The sequence below is a fragment of the Bolinopsis microptera genome, chromosome 13 (assembly GCF_026151205.1).
Source record: "Bolinopsis microptera isolate Bmic1 chromosome 13, MBARI_Bmic_1.0, whole genome shotgun sequence".
Lineage (NCBI taxonomy): Eukaryota > Metazoa > Ctenophora > Tentaculata > Lobata > Bolinopsidae > Bolinopsis > Bolinopsis microptera.
The window spans coordinates 16,114,026-16,133,925 of record NC_087084.1 but is presented as its reverse complement, the minus strand read 5'-3'; the positions used below and the strand labels follow the sequence as shown (position 1 = coordinate 16,133,925).

Sequence of the window (19,900 nt, the reverse complement as noted above, 5' to 3'; positions counted from 1 at the left end):
AACTTAGCCATATTTTAACCAATGAACTTGAAACTTTGGGAAAGGTTTTCAATTATCAAGCCAAATGTGTGCAAAAAATTTTGAGTTCTTAGCTTAAAGCGTTCTCATTTTATGAAGACAATAGTGAAAAAGAGGGAGTGTCACGCCACGCCCACTGTAATTGGGCGTGGCTTACGAAACTTTCAAGAAATCTAAGTTTGACCCATGTCTATAATCTCTGAAATTTTGGTGCAATTTGGAGACGAATTACGTGAGTTATTAAGAGGTTGCGTGTGGGTAGTCACTTATGGGCCACCCTGTACTTTGAAACGTCGTTTATCCTAACAGTGCAATATCATTTGTCGCAAATCAGAATAATCAGAAACTATTTGGAAAACCCAAAAACTGTCTATATAATTAATACGTAGAATCTAGTTAATTGTAATAACATACACCATTGATAGCTTCGTGATATTTTCTAGCAAATATTAGAAACTGACTGGAAATCCGGTGCTTTCCCTTTCAAATGGCAAAAGCGAGAAGATCTTAATATCGTCAATTAATGATAATTTAATTTAATTTTAAGTTATTACTAAACAACTCCAGGAACGAAGACGATGCTGTATAAAGACTATACGAAGGTTCAACAGGAAGAAAGAGAGGATATCAGCTTCAACCAATCAATGAGAATTGAAGGTTAGTAAAAAATTACCCTTTTTAAAGTGCGTTTTCGTGATAACACTTCTATTGTGCTGAATTCCTAAAATTCGATTGCTGTTTAAAACACACATTGCTATTATCTAACTTATTTTGAACTTGACTGTGATCAAATTTTGAACATGAACTGTGCTGATCACCATAAATTACATGTACAATACCAGAAATAATGTGTCACTCGGCAATAAAATCACCATTTCAGATTACAGAAACGAACTTCATGGCATTGATAAGTGATGAATACCCTGAAAAAGAAACAAAACTCCATCACTGTGAGACATATTTGTGTTTGTAAACATTTGTTAACATTATTCAATGTTAAATACATATTATTTATAAATATGTATTTAACATTAAACAAAATTCAAAATCTATACAAAGATTTAACAAAGTTTTGATGTTTTGCTATTACATTATATTATAACAATTTATTTCAGACCCTTTCTCAGCAGGAACGAACCTTTCAACTGAAAAAAACAAAATGTGAACTCTTTGTAAACCTTGTTAGGCAGCTGTTAATAGTAAGTACAAGAAGTGAAATATATTCTTCTCGTTTAAATTTTTCTATAAACTGTAGAAACTGTTCAATAATTATTATTTCATGAAATGTGATCATTTCGACTTTTACGTTCCGAACACGAAATGTGGTGTTTACCAAAAACTACATAATACCAGATTTTTGTCACTCGACCATTTCAGAATCCAGGAACGAGCCTCATGATATTGAAACGAAGATCACAAGAAAAGACACAGACTTCCGCCACTGTAAGATACTGCTGTAACCAGAAATTTTAAGCTATCTTAATGAACAATTTGACTAGTAATAGTATCAACCTACTACTGAAGATGGTAAACATTGTACACCGTACCGAACAGTAGAACCGGTGTCCCTTTTAACATTTTAAGAAATGCACAACCGATTGATAAATGGAACCGGATTAATCATTTTAAACGTTTTCATAAATAGATAAATCTGCATGTATTGCTATTATATCACATTATAACAATGTATTTCAGACCCTTACTCAGTAGGAACGAACCTTTCAACTGATAAAACAAAATGTGAACCCTTTGTAAACCTTTTTAGCCAGCTGTGATAGTAAGTACAAAAAGTGAAAAATATTCTTCTCGTTTAAATTTTTCTACAAACTGTTCAATAATTATTATTTCATGAAATGTGATCATTTCTACTTTTACGTTCCAAACACGAACTGTGGTGTTTACCAAAGACTTTACCGCATAGTATGTTTGTGTTTCACTGATTTGTAAACTGAAGACGTAAATATATATAATACCAGATTTTTGTCACTCGACCATTTCAGAATCCAGGAACGAGCCTCATGATATTGAAACAAAGATCACGAGAAAAGACACAGACCTCCGCCACTGTGAGATACTGCTGTAACCAGACATTTTAAGCTATCTTAATGAACAATTTGACTAGTAATAGTATCAACATACCACTGAAGATGGTAAACATTGTACACGTACCGAACAGTAGAACCGGTGTCCCTTTTAACATTTTAAGAAATGCAACCGATTGATAAATGGAATCGGATTTTTTTGAGAGATATAACTTTAAATCATATTGAACGTTTTTATAAATCGGCATTCAACGAGAAATTTTGAGATTTATTTTGAAATTTAAAAAATAAATGTTGTGTGAAGTGTGATTATTTTTCTTTAAGTGTATATTATTACTTACCATTTTTAACTGGTGTTTTTTTAAATAAGAAATTTAAATACATTTTTACTTTACAATTTACATTACTTTTTTAAAGTAATAATTTAAAAGCACATAGTTTTCTTACTTTTGACTTTTCAGTTTTACATTACTTCGTTGGTAATGACTATGATTTGTTTCAAACAGATGCAATAATTAAATGTGTAATATCACAACTCTCTTTCGAATAAAACATTTCAGCAAGGCCTTAAAATAATACATCATATATATATGATAAACAAATAAATAATTGAACAAGGTACTGTAAGTGCTTCTAAACTCACCATTTAAACAAAATGCCACTATAAGATCCAAAATTAGTGGCTCACGACATGAACTTATTGGCCAAAATTAAAGAGTGAGAAAATATTCTGTTTAAATCATTTATGGCAGAAAGCGACCACAATGTTGTGTAATTTACTATTTGATAATGTCAACGAAATACTATTTAGATTATTATGCTAATTATTTTTAATTTACTAATTTTGTTAATTATAATAATTTTGCTAATTATAATAATTTTGCTAATTATGTTGATTTTGATAATTATACTTATTCTGATAATTTCACCTGATTTTTTTGTGAAACTTGGTTTCGAGATAGCAGTTGACCAACAAACTAGGACCGCGGTGACCGAACTTTTGAGGGAGTCCCGGACCCCAACAGCCAAACGGTGCCCGCAGGGCAGCCACGCCCATATTTGGTCCAAATTAGGCCCAATTTAGCCAAATACCCTGAATATGCCTGGTGTCAAGTCCTTCAATGACTGACGCCGTGCTCCTTGTGTACCTCATTGTTCCAGCTTCGACAACAGTAATATATTCGGGTAGAGATATACTTACCAAATCATTTACTATTTTATAGAAGAGCGTAATTGAATTATGGATGAACTTAGATCTAATAGGTAGAATTTTAAGCTCCTTCTGCTTCTCATAGAATACAATATCACTATAGTGATCAAACTGTTGTCCATTGATCCATTTGATCGCTCTGATCGCTTTGATCAACTGCTATCTTAAAGTTTAGCTCTACTCTCTTTCCCTCTTTGGTAGTTTTGTCTTTAGAATGACCGGCTACAGCTTTCAGTAGGGAAGCTGTATAAATAATTGGGGGGAACATTTAAAACAACGTAAATTAGGAGTTATCTACAAATCTCCAGAAAAGTCATTTTGGGCCGATCAAAAGTTTGCAACTTTAACTTTGCAGATTCCTTACTATGATTGGCTGAATTGTGTCACGTGCTGGCTGCTTGAAGATTGGAATGCGCCCCGCGTGCAAATCATGCTTAATGTCGCGCGCGAGGTCAAACCGTCTGTTTAAATTAAACCACCTCTAGTACCACCCGAGCGTACTAAATCACTCTACAGTCGATCTTCGAGATTGTACTAAAAGGGCCCCCGACAGTTGAAACCAACTTCAATCGATGTATTTTCGGACGCTGATTCCGAATCACCCCCCATGACATAGGGTTAAAATGCTCCCCTGACGAGATACAGGCGAAAAACTGTCTCGATCACGTGATATGACCGTATAAGGAAGTTAGTCTAGTTTCTCGTTAGGGTTAGAGTTTCAGCATGTGCTTTTGTTAAGGATTGGGTTAGGGTTAGGGTTGGGGTCAGATAAGAGGGTTAGGGTTTCGAATAGTCGTTCAGGACCAGCTAGAGAACGGGTTGAAAAAGTCACGTGACAGTCGAGTGTAGAGTGATTAATTATCATCCAGTACCACCACCAGCCAGTAACTTTTGCTGGGAGTTCTTTAAATGAGATCATTCTGGAAATTGGCGACGACCTTCCAATAGGACTTTCACAACTGTCCGAAAAATTTGATGGATATCGGAGTTGATATAGTGATCAAAATGGGGCAAAATACGGTGCTTTTAGCTGTAACATAATGCATCTGATGGTTGGATATGCTTTAAATTTTTCGGACACTTTCCTTGTAAGTCTATGAGTAAGCTTACCAATTTTTGTTGCAATTGGAGGTTGGGAAGGATACTCAATATTTGGAGGACTTCGCCGCTTCGACGCGCCGCGCGAACTAGCATTTTTGCTTCGCGTCGTCGATCGTTGCTCTGCTTCGCAAAGAAACGATCTCGACGGATTGACATCGTCAATCAACTCAGTATCTATTTGTTTGAAGAAAACTGTGCTGGCCGAAATTAGCTACAGTCGGCACGCGCGGCTCACTGTCGATGGCGCACTACCTAGTTAAACTAAAAATACTCTTGCACAATTGTAACTGCAGTTTTACAGAACTCTAAATACTTAATGAACACACTTGCACTTGCAGTTGATTGACGATGTCAACCCTTCCTAGCTCGGCGCGACCCAGTGGTGCATCTCGCCGATCTACGGAAGGTTGCGAGAAGCATTATTGGATGCGCGCGCGACCCAGTAGTGCATCGCGCTACAACATGGGTGTTTCTAACAACATGGGTGTTTAAGCATGTTTCTAACCTATGCAAAGGTTAGACTAGCCATCTCTACAACAAAGGAAAGGCTCTAATAGCCTCTACTATCCTTAGAACCGCAGCATAACCGCTTTTCCCACAGGCAAATAACACCTTCCGCAGGAAACTAACACGCCCACATGACGTGTGACCCCAGGATTTGGTTTTGGATCAGACACTCAAAACAACGATAGAGGAGCGGTCTACACGCTCACAGTCTACCAAGTCTCGTGTAAACTGTAACCCTAGGACTCTAACACTTAACAGACTCTAACACGCTCACAGGCTTCCACGCGTCTCGTGTACCCTAGGATTTGGTCTCGGATCGGACACTCAAAACAACAATAGAGGAACGGTCTACACGCTCACAGGCTACCATGTATCGTGTAACCCCAGGATTTGACACGTTCACACTTCACAGGCTACCACGTCTCGTGTAACCCCAGGATTTAACACGCTCACAGGCTACCACGTCTCGTGTAACCCTAGGACTCTAACACTTAACAGACTCTAACACGCTCACAGGCTTCCACGTCTCGTGTACCCTAGGATTTGGTTTTGGATCGGACACTCAAAACAACGATAGAGGAGCGGTCTACACGCTCACAGGCTACCATGTCTCGTGTAACCCCAGGATTTTACACGTTCACAGGCTACCACGTCTCGTGTAACCCCAGGATTTAACACGCTCACAGGCTACCAAGTCTCGTGTAACCTTAGGACTCTAACACTTAACAGACTCTAACACGCTCACAGGCTTCCACGTCTCGTGTACCCTAGGATTTGGTTTTGGATCGGACACTCAAAACAACGATAGAGGAGCGGTCTACACGCTCACAGGCTACCATGTCTCGTGTAACCCTAAGACTCTAACACTTAACAGACTCTAACACGCTCACAGGCTTCCACGTCTCGTGTACCCTAGGATTTGGTTTTGGATCGGACACTCAAAACAACGATAGAGGAGCGGTATACAGTGACGTTACAGGAACATTGCATACTCCTACGAGTTGTTGTATCACGCGGTGACCCCCACTGCCGCTTCACTATAGTGACGACGCTACAGGGGGAGCCGCGCACTTCGTGCGCGGCGGGTCATACAACGTATGACAAACGAGTTGCACGTAGCAGGCCATGACCTCCCCTGGAAGTCCCTGTCTCTCCGTCGTTAACCCGGCGGGGTTGCACCAGGGGCAGTGGTAACAGAACTTCAAGACTCTCGGAGTCTGTTGTCGATATTTATGTTTAATTGTTAATATATTTATGGTATATAATTTGGGAGTCTCTCTCTCCGGCAGCAGGAGTTGGAGAATGGGGACGAGTTGTGAAAGCCACCGTAAGGAAGGCTTACTGTCGACGCGACGCCGACCTTGTAGGTTTACAACCTACCAGGACGCGCGCCGAGTTGGACTCGTCGACGACTCGACGGTCCTGGAACAGGACCGTCGTTTATATGGAACAGATATTTTACGAGTATCACCCGTTAACGCCGACCAATCAAAAGAAGAACGATGGTCAATGTCAAATGTCAATCCTTCGCAGTTCGGCTTGGACATTGCTCTATCCAGAGCCCTTGCGCTTGCAGTAGCGCGCGCCCGCAGTGGCGCGAAAGCACATGGTTAGATGAAGCTTGGACATGGCTCAGTGGACAATCATGGTACATCGCGCGTTGTAGCGCGATGCGTTACTTATATACCGTGCCGCGCACTCAATGAGGCTTATCACCAATCACAGCGAGATCGGCTACTGTGCCGCGCCGAGCTGCAATGAATTGACATCAATCGTCAATTAAATCGCGCGTTGACGTATTTTTGATTTTACTCTTCTAAATTTCTTCGAAGTAGCGCGCGCCGCTCGCGCTTTCTTCTCGAAATGTGCTACGAAGTAGCGCGCGCCGGGCTATACTAGTCCATTAACAATGGACAAGAGTGTCACTATCAGCCGTTAACAATGGGCCGCGCATAAAATAATGTTGCAGGTAAGCTGTTAGCGTTACATGTTGAACCTAAATCTCAGTGAAAATGAAACACAATCATTTGCTTTGCAAAACTTAAGAACTTAGCCTACACATTACAATTAGTATGACGCCTGAAATTTTCACAACATTTAACATTGAAAATAAGTTATACTTATAAATAGTTTTTCAAATCATCATCCAAAGTCCTTTGATTCCTGATGTACATATTTTTACAATAATTGTTGACGTTTTAAAATACCGCCAAAACTTGCGGCAGAAAAATTAATAAAAATATAAAAATTAATCCTTCTTCCAGAAGGTTAAATTAAGTTTTGTAGCCAAATAAAATCATAGACCTACCCAGCATCAGTATATTGTGATCAAATAAGTAACAACGAAACATTATACATATATAAGCGTTAAACGCGATAAGTTATACACGGCACATGGTCTGTAACCACAGCGGCCGATCTGGATATTTAAAATGATCAGAGATTAAGGAGTAACCCCACTCTCAGCCTCACAAGTTTATCATTATGAATGAGACGGTAACTATTTAACAGCCAATCTGAATGTTGAATCAAACCTCAATAATGGGTGGTAATGAAATTGACGTAACTAACACGTCTTGATATGAAGATTTAGCTTGTAAAATGATGGTAACGAAATATGATAATTTAAGTAACAGTAACAGTAATAACACGGTACCCTACGTCACGAATAATTACGGAGTAAAAGTTTGTGATTTAAGGAAGAACCCTATCTCAAACCTATACTTCACACTAGATATTATCAAACTTTACACAAATCCGAAGTAGTAATATAAAAACATCCTAGGGATCTGATAAGTCTACGTGAAGAACTCTGAAAACAAACTTAAATATTTAACCCAACAAAATTAATGAATCAAAAACTAAACAAATTTCTCCAATGGTTTCTGTTCGAGGCTATATGTCGAAGTTCTGTCAAATCTGTCAAATTACATAAATTTATATTTCTTTTATTTAAATCACTTAAAATGGTTTTGAAAATACTGATCTGATGTCTACCAATTCTCCCTTTCATATTCTCCATACTCTCAACAGTAAAACTCAATGCTAGTTGGGGTGGGGAGTTACAATCACTTCTAAGGATATGACCGAGCATTTTCCAGCGAGACTTAGCAACCCTCTCTGTTAATGGAGTCACCCCACAACGAGCATAAAGGTCTCGGTTACTGATGATTCGGGGATAAGTGGAGTTCATTATCCGCCTCAAATGTTTGCGCTGACACACATCCACTTTCTGAAGGATTTTCTCTGGAGCGGCCCAGCTATTGCAGTTGTACAGCAGTACTGGGGTAACAAGGGCCTCGTATAATTTCACTTTGGTGTCCAGTGAAATTCGGGACTTTTCCAGCCAAACTTTGTTGTACTTTTCGAAAGCAACATTAGCTAGGATACAGCGGTGAAGTATGTCAGATTTGCTGCAAAGCCTGGATCCCAGTGACACACTCTTCCTCCATGGCTCTCTACCTCTTAATGGCTCTCCTTTCTTGTCGACATCTGTTTTGTCTGCTATATAGAAACGGACAAATTCAGTCTTGTCTTCGTTAACAAGTAGGTCCCATTCAGCCAAAATTTCTCTGCAAATAGGCAGCATCTCATGCAGATTTTCTTCGTCTTCATCACCGAAATCTGCATCATCTGCATACTCCCATTCTATTGGTAAGAGAGAGTCTGGGTCAAAAGGAGGGTTTGGACGCAGGAAGTGAAATGATAACACTACTCTTAGGTGGTACAGAGCGCCAGCAAAGTATAGAGTAAAAAATGCCCCTGAAGCTCCATCACCTTGGAAAGATCCGTTGGAGGTTTCAAACTCCAGAGAGATTGTTTCGTCAATTTTAATTCTGAGCTTGGTATTTGACAACAAATACCTTGCTAACCTGATGTCGTCGTCACAGCAACCAGCTTCCTTTAGCAAGTCAAGAATTACTGGTCGCTTTATGGTGTCAAAAGCTGAGCTCATATCGATGCCCATTTTGGAGAATTCCCATCTTTTCTCCTTCACTACAGATATAAGTAGGCGTTGGGTCCATACAATATTCGCACAACTGTGACCTGCCTTGTACGCATTTTGCCAGGGTCCAGTATACTCAGCAATCTGTCTCCTGACCCTGTGAAGTGTTATAAGGGACAAGAGCTTCCTAGTGCCGTTGAGAAGACATAGGGGCCTGAGACTCTTAACTGGTCCTTTGGGTTTGCCAGGCTTCTGCAGTGGTGCTAAATATCCCTCTGTAAAAGATGGAACATGTTCATTACGCTCAAAAGATTGGTTAATGAGGGTAGCATATTGTCTGTAGAAATTTTCAGGAGCATATTTTAGAAGCTCATTGGGAATCTGATCTGGGCCTACTGCCTTACCATTCTTCAACTTTGAGGCTGCATACTGTACTTCTTCACAGGTTATAGGAGTCTGAAGGGGTCTAGGAGGTCCTATGAAGGGTTGTAAAGGGGGTTCTGAACTGGCATAGTGTTGCAAGAACCATTCTCGGACAATGGCAGCCTTCTCTTCATCGTTTCCAACGAGCTGATTGTCTGCGTTGAACACTGATATTGGTTCTGCTTGTTTATCAGTGGCAAGGGCACGTGTGGCTTCAAACTTACGCTTCGTGTCGTCAGCGTTATTGATAGCATCTGCTAGCTTGTTAGCATGTTCTGTCTCAAGTTCTTTAAGGCGTTTGTTGATGTTGTTCTTGAGTTTGTTGATGTTTCGTCGCAATTCAGTCCTATCACGCAGCATGTTGTCATTCAGTTGAAGTATCAGCTTGTGTCTTTCATCTGACATGCAACATACTTGAGGGTCTGATGAATGTTGAGTTCTTCTGTTTTTCTGTCTCATACCCACTGTTTTAGACGCAGCAGTTTTAACAGTTCCAAATAACTGCTCAAAGCCTGCTTTAACGTTAGGGGGAGTGGGTAGGCTGTCTATTTGCTGTATGACAGCTTGGTGAAACTGGTTCTGTAACTCCTTGTTGCAGACCAGGGACGTTGTGTTGTATTTTACGGTCTTAGTTTTTCTGTTTTTGTAGAGCTTAGTTTTCTGCCTGAGATCTATGGTAGCTTTCACGATTTTGTGATCTGAGTGTAGTTTTGCACCACCATAAGCCCTGGCATCACTCAAAAAAGCAGTACTGCGAGACCGGCACAAAATAAAATCAATCTGTGAGAAATAAGGACAACTTTTCTTGGTCTTTTTATCTTTGACCCAACCAGTTCTGGTAGTGATGTGACGACTGGAATGGCGGAAAGCAGTATTTGCAGCAAATAAGTTATTGAACACAAGAAAGTTCAACAACCTCTCACCGTTTTCATTCCTCCTACCAACGCCGTACCTTCCTAAGTTCTTATGAAGGCCACTGTTGTAGTCTTGATCTGACCGTTTACCAAGTTTTGCATTAAAATCCCCCAGTATCCAGAGTTCATAACGTGCGGGTACATCCACTGCTACTTGAAGTTTACGGTAAAACTGGTCTGTAGCTGCTGGGTTTGAAATTGTCTTTGGATTGGTTGGGCTGTAACAATTAACGATGCGCAATTTGCAAGGGGGTTTGCAAGCAGATTTTGAAGGAACAAAAAACTTTGTACTTTGGAGGTCAATATTTCACATATTCTTAAAGGGGCAGCTCCTCAACATGATCACGTGACAATAATAATACACAACGAAAACTAGAACCAATAAAACAGCTTGCCGCAGTACCGAACAGAGTAAACACTCTCATTCCCAGGATCTATAAATAGATCTTTCAGACTCTTAGCACGAAGACATTATAATCAATCGAAATGAAAAGTTCTCAGATTTGGCTATATTATTTAACATTTTTGCTTGATCACTTTGAATCCAAAACGAACGGAATAACGATGAGGCTTTACAATCAACATGATGTGAAGGTATCTGACACGCGATCACTCCGCATCAACAGAAGTGTCACAGTCGCCGGAAGAGCCTCGAGAAGTTTCCACATCCGAGAGTGAGTTTCTCTCCAGGCTCAGCACGCTCGTGTCCTGCGCGTCGCTCAAGTCTTGTGAGTTAACTGATAAGTTAAGTTCGAACGAAATAATTCGTTAAGTTAATTCAAAAGCAAATTGGCAAGAAGTGGTGCTCACGGTCTCACTTAACGTCACTTATCGCTCAGTTAAGAGCGACCATGGTCTTAAGCGACAGACAGCCTGCAGGCATATGATCCAAATACGAAATATCCTTGTGTTCGGCATTTAATAGCCCTAATTGGTTACTTCGTATAGGTGAAAGAGCCGGGCACTCGAGAAGAGGGTAGATACATCTCAATACAATAACCACACAGTTGGTAACGGCCTTGAAATGGTAAATTGGTAAGAAATTTGAGAATGTAAACCATCAATGTTTATAAGTCTTTTAGCTTATGAAGAAGTGATATCATGATTTACAGAATCAAATGCCTTAGCAAAATCAAAATACAACAACATGATTGATAAATGTTTCCGTAAGATGACAATGCCAGGCTACTCACATAAGTCAACCATATTGGTTGTGCATGACTTGTGCTCTAAAAACCATGCTGCTGGGATCAAGAAGGGTACTTGTCAAAGAAAGCAGTTTACGATAACAAATTCGCTCAAAAACTTCATACTAACAAGTATGGGATATTGGTCTATAGTTTCAACCACACTTTTCTTACCTTTCTTAAATATGGGACAAACATTTGCAAGTTTTCCATTCCTGTGTATGTAGCGCTGTTGTAAGATCCACGAAAAATGCAATGTTAGAGGTAAGCAAAACCTACGGAACAATTTTTGATAATTTACGTGTATGCCATCTGGTCCCTGGGCTTTATTTGAAATTAAGATATTTGAAAGGAAGCTTACGAACATCCCGATGATCGAAGTCAATATCAAAATCAACATCATTACATAGGAGATAACATTCATAAAAGTAAGGATCCGAAAACTGGTTATAAAGAAAGAATTGAAAAGTTCAGCTTTGACTTAGGTTGAACCGAAGCTGTCCAAATAACTAACACAATTAGGAGATACGGCAGGAGTTAGATTTAGACTTAACATGTACCAAAACTTCATAGTATTAGCGCTGGATCATCACTATTGATAAGATTGTCTCTTATTTTTGGCTGATGAATCCTCTTAAAATCTTACGAGCTAGTAACAAACTTTAACGCACAAAATAAACACTGGGTAAAACACCAAAATTTTAATTAGATCTGAGTCTATCCTTTTTAACGCATGAAGAAAAAAGTTTCACTATCGAACCACGGGTTGAAACTCTGATTTAAATAGTTACTTTAGGAATATGTATATCAACTAAATCATAATGCAGTCTTTAACTAACTTCAAACGATCAGATCTAGGCATTCTAGACTTGCAATTAATCGACATAAATTCACGATTAATCTGTCCCAGTTTGCTTCTTAAAATTTATAGATTTTACGGTTTAGAGTTTTTCCTTGCGAAAAGGAGCTTTTAAATTGGAAAAGTGACAGAAAATGATCAGAATTTGCACACTGAATGGGATCACAGACATTCAAGTTATCGATTGTGTTATCATAATTACTGAAAGAAAGTCTAATGTATTACCCTTTTATGGTGTTGATGTGATCAACTGGGAGAGAGAAAGATCACTAAAAATCTATGAAGATTGCTTCAATAGTACGTACAGGATGAATATAGCCAAGTCTTATGGGGAGAATTAAATCACCAATAACATAAGATTAGGGATCTTTTTGGAAACTAGCTTCGAATATACCTAGACTATGACATCCAAGATTAAGGTAACACCACGAGTTCCTACTCTATAACAAGTACAGATTACAATACTCTCTTTGTTAGGAAAAGCAAATTTTACGGCAAGCATTTCTGCCACCTAGGCTAACTGTATCGGTTGAGTGGCATCGAGATCAGACCGAACAGCAAAATAACACCACCTCCATTTTCCCTAAAAAACTTTTTAGGGTATAAGATCTTGAGTATGAGTCTTTCTCTGCGTCATTGCGAAGATTCATATTGAAAGAAGAAAGATTCGTTGCTAGAAATAGATTTTTTGACAAGCTCATTTAGGGCAATTATGTCAGCTGCTCTATGGTTTAACAAAGGATGAAGTTCGAAATCTTATTTACCACCAAAGAAGGGGATGGAGGAGCTTAGTTACTGAAAGGAATTAGACCTTGGACATTTGGGTAGAGTATAGATAGGGAGTTGGGACCTGTTAAGCATAGAAGGATAAACAAGAGTTATCAAAAGAAAGTTAAGAGAGAAAACCCAAAGAATGGAATAAAGATACTAGACGCCTTAGGCGCTTGAATACTTAACTCTATTTCACTTACCCAGGAGAAGATCATTATCTAATAAACCATGAGGATATAATTACAAAGAAAAGTTTGCGTGGGAGCAAGCAAGAATGGTAAAAGTTAACGTTGGCTGTCAAGGAGTAAAGGAATGAATATTAGAATCTAGGGTGAATACGTGTTTCATGGACCTATCGTTGGAGAAAGAATTGGGAGAAGGTAAGTCATGATGAGAGATAGAATAGAAACAATAAGATTAGATAATTGTAGTTGATGTGTGGGGTGCATGAGAATAATGTGAAAATTTTGTAGGTAAAAAACGTGTTGATATGTATATGTGCATTTCATGACTGTGTACGAGGCATTTTGCATGCAAAAGACCTATTCTAAAGTCTAAACGATTCATTGTCTAACATATGAAAAATGGGCATAGACCGAATGTACCGAAATAGGAGCAAAAAATTGAGAAAAAAGTTAAACAGAGAGTTCTGTTTTAGTTTTAATTTTGCGCAACGTCTTAATCAAAATATTAAATAAAAGAATAGATCAAAGATTATATTATATATCCCAGAAGAATCTTACAACCCGTCAAACTGTGTTCGTTTACAACAAAACCTTAAGCCAATGGACAGTAAACTTCCTCCTCGCTCATGTTGAGATAGCCAATCAGGTATAGAAGTTTCATTACATGATCTAAAGACACGCGTTAAAAAAAGTTTGAGAAACAGTCTAGGAACACGCAAATATTCTTTAAGGCATAAGTCTTTAAGTAGATTGTTAAAATCTAGAACATTTCTTTGCTAAGTCTAATATAAACACTAAAAGGAAGACAACATTGGACAATTATAATTGCTGCGGGAATAACGCTTAGTGGTGTCCATTATTCAGTAAGATACTTCCTAAGGAACGAACCCCAAACTTAAATGTTAATGTCATTAGTACCAAACTCAATATAATTTTTTTCAATATCGTCAGCTTCTTGCAGCTGCATGGTTTTTATGAAGAAATGGAGAAGGAGCTTGTAAGGAAAACATGATTTATTAATTTATTAAGTTAATCTGACACTGATGATTGCATTTGCATAAAACCCTTTTTGTAGAAATCGTTGTTTTCATTATATATTATATATATATATATATATATATAAATTATATAAGTCATATATAAATATATATAAATAAATCTATATTATATATTACACTTGACGAAATTTCCCGCAACGGACATAGAAGAAAACAACACGAAAATAGACCTCAAAATACCTCTGGAGATGCCCAAACCACGCTCGCAATATGGAGTTGAAACCTCGCCAATTTTTAAGCAGGGTTTTAGAAAAAGGATAGGAATAGGCAATACATTCTTAGAATTTTGATTTAGGCTTTATTTTATATAATTTACGTCGGAAGTGAGGTAAATAATCGTTAGAATAATGGCGTTATTTAAAAAGCAAAGGTTACTGCGCTGTTGCGGTAGCAACGTTTAAAATGCACGTGCGCGAAGCTACCACAGATTAACAACGACGCTTGTTTATGCTGTATGCTACGCATAATCTCAAACTAGCTCACATTTACGCTCACGCTATACTTCTTATAACTTTTTTGTGATTGGTATTTTTTATGCGGTAAAAAGTATCGTTTTGGAATCCGAATACTAAACAAACGCTGTCGACATAATGGAATTTATCTAAACAATGGCGACAGCGTTGTTAGAATCGTATTTCCCAAACGATACTTTTTTAACCGCATCAAAAATACCAATCACAAACAAAGTTATCAGAGTCATAGCGTGATCGTAAAATTTGAGCTAGTTTTGAATATTATGACGTACATACAGCAAAACAACGCGCGTTGTGAATCTTGGTTGCGCCGCGCACAGTGCATTTTAACGTTGCTACGCAACAGCGCAGTAAACCATTTGACTAAATAACTCATTATTCTAACGATTATTTAACTCACATTCCGACGTTAATTCATAAAAAATCTAAGCCTAAATCAAAAATTCTAAGAATGCTATAGCCATTCCTATCCATTTCCTACAACCCTGCTAAAAATGCGAGGTTTCACTCCATTTGTCGAGCTGGGGTTAGGCATCACCATAGGTCATTTTGAGGTCGATTTTCGTGTTTTTTCTTCTATGTCCCCGTTGCCGGAAAATTCGTCAAGTTAAAATATAATATAGATATATATATATATAGATATATATACATAAATAAATTATATATATATATATATATATATATATAATAATGAAAACAAACGATTCTACAAACTCAGAGTTTCATGCAAATGCAATCATCTGTCATAATAACTTATTAAATTAATAAATCCAAGTTTTCCTTACAAGCTCTCATCATTTTCATAAAACTCATGCAGGCTGCAGAAGTCAGACGGATATTGAAAAAATTATTAGAGTGTTGTACTAATGACATTAACATCTAAGTATGCGTTCAGTTCCTTAGGAATGTATCTTATCTGAATTAATTGACACCACTAAGCATTTATTTTCCCTCTGCAATTATAATTGTCCAAAGTTTGTCTTCCTATTAAGTTTAATATTCCTACAGAGCAAAGAATTTCTAGATTTTAACAATCTACTTCAAGACTTATGGCCTAAAGAATAATTGTCGTGTTCCGAGACTGTTTTATTCTCAAAACTTTTAACTCGAGACTTTAGATCATGTAATAACTTCAATACCATATTAGGCTTCACCTCAACAGAAGGAGTAGGTTTTTAACTGCCACATTTGCTTAAGATTGATGTAAACGAACACAGTTTATTGACAGGTTTATAAATACTCCCTTCCTGGAATTTAATTCTTTGATCTTTCTTTCTATTAATAATTTTTGATTAAGACGTTGCGCCTAAAATTAAAAACTCAAACGAAATCTCTGATTATTTTTAAAATCCTTTTTGTTTTCTCAATTTTATGCCTCCCTATTTCAGGTTACATACGGTCACTGCCCTTTTTCCATATGTTTAGACAATAATCGTTAAGACTTAGAAAAAGGACCTTTTGCATGCAAAGCACTCGTAACACAGACAAGACATGCAATATACATACAACACGTTTTATACCTAACAAAATTTACACATTTAAATCTCCAGCACCCCACACATCAACACAATTTAATCATAATCAATATGTTTTCTACATCTATTCTCTCATCATGACTTTACCTTCTCCCAATTCTTTCTCTCAACACTAGGTCCATGAAACCCGATTCCCCCCTAATTCTATTATTCATTCCTCTCTAACTCCTTGACAGCCCCCACGTTATCTTATACATTCTTGCTTGCTCCCACAAACAAACTTTTCTTTGTAATTAATCTCTCATGGTTTATAAGAAATGTTCTTCACCTGTAAGATGAATAGAGTCAAGTATTCCACCGCCTCAGGCTCAGTATCTTTATTCATTCTTTGGTTTTCTCTCTAACTTTCTTTGATAACTCTGTTAAATCCTTCTATGCTTAATCCAGGTCCCAACTCCCTATCTATACTCTACCAAAAGTCCAAGGTCTTATTCCATTCAAGAACCTAAGCTCCTCCCATCCCTTCTTGATGGAATAAATTTTCCGAACTTCAATCCTTGCTAACATAGAGCAGCCTGACATAATTGCCCAAATGAGACTGGCTCAAAAAATCTATTCTACACTAAATCCTTTCCTTCTCTCAATAATGAAATCTTCCGCAAGTGACCGCAACGAGAAAGACTCATCCCTCAGAGATCCAATAACCCTAAAAAGTTAGGGAAAATGGAGGTGGTGTCATTTTGGCTTTTCGTCTTATCTCGATGCCACTACAACCCGACTACCAGTTAGCCTAGGTGCAGAAATGCTTGCCGTTAAAAGTGCTTTTCCTAACAAAGAGAGTATTGTAAGATCTGTACTTGTAATAGAGTAGGAACTCTTGGGTTACCTAATCTTGATGTCCCATAGTTAGTTACTCGCAAGCTAGTTCCAAAAAAGAATCCCCCTAAAATCTATTTATTGTGAATTTAATCTCCGCCCATCCAGACTGCTATCTTCATCCATACCGTACTATGAGCAATCCTCATAATTCTTTCAGTGATTCTTTCTCCTCCCATGTTATCACAACACCCACCCATAAAAGTGGTAATACATTAGACATTCCCTTGCTCAGTAATTATGATATCACACTCGCTAACTTGAATGTCGTGATCCTCATTCCGTGGCAAATCTGATCAATTTTCCTGTCCCTTTTTCAATAAAAGCTCCTTTTCCCCAAAAAACTCCTAAACGTAAAATCTATAATTATAAGAAAGCAAACTGAATCATGATTAATTCGTGAATTAATGCCGATTAATTGGCAAGTCCTAGAATGCCTAAACCTGATTCGTCTTGTGAAGTTAGTTAAAGACTGCATTATGAATTTATTGATATACATATTCCGTAAAGTACCATTTAAATCAGATTTTCAACCCCCGTGGTTTCAGATATGAACTTTTTTCTTCATGCCGTAAAAAGGAAAGACTCAGATCTAAATTTAAAATTTCTGTTCTATTTCTGATAGTTTAAAGGTTGTATCTAGCCTAAAGATTTAAGATGCTTTCATCACCAAAATAAGAGACAATCTTTTCAAATCGTGAAGATCCACGCAATAACAAAGAAGTTTGTCACATTATAATATAAATACTAACTCCGCCGTATTTCCTAATTGTGTTAGTAATTCGTGGAACACTCGGTTCAAACCCAAAGCTCAACTGAACTGTTCAATTCTTCTTTATAACCATTTTTCGGAACCATCACTTTATGCGACACTGATATCTCCTATGTCAATGATGTTTGATTTTTGATATTGACTTCGATCATCGGGATGTTCCGTAAGCTTCTTTCATATATAATTCAAATAAAGCCAGGGACCAGATGCATACACGTAAATCTCAAAATTTTTCCGAAGTTAGCTTACCCTCTAACATGCAATTTTTTCGTGGATCTTACAACAGCGGCTACCATCCACAAAAATGGAAACTTGCAATGTGTCCAATATTTAAGAAAGGAAGAAAAGTGAGTTGAAACAATAGACCAATATCCCGTTACTTGGTTTAGTCCTGAAAGTTTGACGCATTGTTAAACGTAACTGCTTTCTTTGACAAGTACCCTTCTGATCCAGGCAGCAAGGTTTCTCTAGAGCACAAGTCATGCCACAACCAATATGTTGACTTTTTGTGATACCTGGCATTGTCTCATAACGAAAACATTATCAATCATGTTTGTATTTTGATTTGCATAAGGCATTTTGATTCGTAAATCATATATCCTTCTTCATAAGCCTAAAGACCTATATAACATTGATGGGTACACTTCTCAAATTTCTTACCGAATTACCTCAAGGCCGATTTACCAAAGAGTGGTATTGGTAATGAGATGTCATCAACCCTCTCAGTTAATCCTGGTGTCCCCATGGCTCTATTCTGGTCCCTTATTTTTGATGTTTATCAATGAGATTCCTTTGCCCTTTCGGATAATACTGATAATGTTTTGTATGCCGATTAAACAAAAATCTGGCGTAAAATACATCATCTTCATGATAAATACAATTTACAAATGGATATATACTATCTCTCTACTGGGCACTAATGACCAAAATGCGATTCCATCCAGCAAAATGTAAAGTGCTTATTATCAGGAAAAACCTCTTTATCTCCTCCATTCGCATACAATCTGATGGCACTCCTCTTGTGTATGTAGAAGTTAGAAAAAGATTTGGAGTCGATTTACTCATACCTAAGTGGAATATCAGTGCGACAGAATTTTATACTAATGCCTGCCACCTACCTTGGATGTCAGAAGAGTATTGGCCATATGTCATTGATCAAAACGTCGCCGGGCGCTTTACCTCTCCCTGGTCGTTATCCAATTCGAAAATTGTTCCATAATCTGGCGCCCTTTGTAATAAATTCACTTAGTTGATAAATTTAGAAATCCTCCAAAAGAGACTATTAAATGGACTCTGTCTGAAGAGGGCCGCAGTTTATCCACCTAGCAATATGTCAAAAAGTGCAAGCTTGTCGACAATCATCTCCCTTTGTCTCAAAAGTTTGACTTGAATGATCTTATTTTTTTCCACAAAGTTCCCTTAACAATTAATTCCTGGATCACTGCCTCACTAATCTCTCTTTATATCAGGCACTTCTCGACGAAGACTTGCCACCTCGACAGTCTGGTCTATTGAGTCCCATAATTTTACCTAAGAAGTCAAATTCACACACCACATGTACCTCAAATAGCCCACTGGCAAAATCCATTTTTCTACAAACCCATATACTGTGGAATGGGTGGGGTGGGGGACTCCCTTACAGTAAGTACAATTGTGTCTACTATCTTTTCAAGCTATCACTAAGCAGTTATGGAAATTCTATTGATAGTGAAAACAACATCTAGCCTAGCTCTTTGCTCCCCATAATATTATTTTTTGTTTTATTAATTTTTTTTTATCTACTTCCTATACCTTTCAACATCAAACACACATCACCCGCACACCTTCTCACACATAATGACCATTTCAGACCTGTATCTAATGTATCTGGAAGTTGACGTATTGAAAATACAAATTTGGACTCTATATCCACAGTTATTCACCATATTATGTTGTTATGAATATTTCTTCATAAATTTTTGGATTTAGCATTAATTCGATGTAATTCCAATTACTGCGGACATAGTTTCACTATGTGTTTTACTCGTGGTTTGGGTCCCATCAATTTTACAGATGGTGGCGATATTTTGAACGATTCCTATTT

At 37.7% G+C, this 19,900-nt stretch overlaps 1 long non-coding RNA gene across 1 annotated transcript; it reads left to right on the top strand.

Annotated features, from left to right (window-relative positions):
- Window positions 1-588: 588 nt before the first annotated feature.
- Window positions 589-1,539, top strand: LOC134825305 (uncharacterized). Its single transcript, XR_010161531.1, has 4 exons — window positions 589-675; window positions 899-968; window positions 1,134-1,217; window positions 1,396-1,539. It is a non-coding gene; the product is annotated as an uncharacterized LOC134825305 (long non-coding RNA).
- The last annotated feature ends 18,361 nt before the right edge of the window (window positions 1,540-19,900 follow it).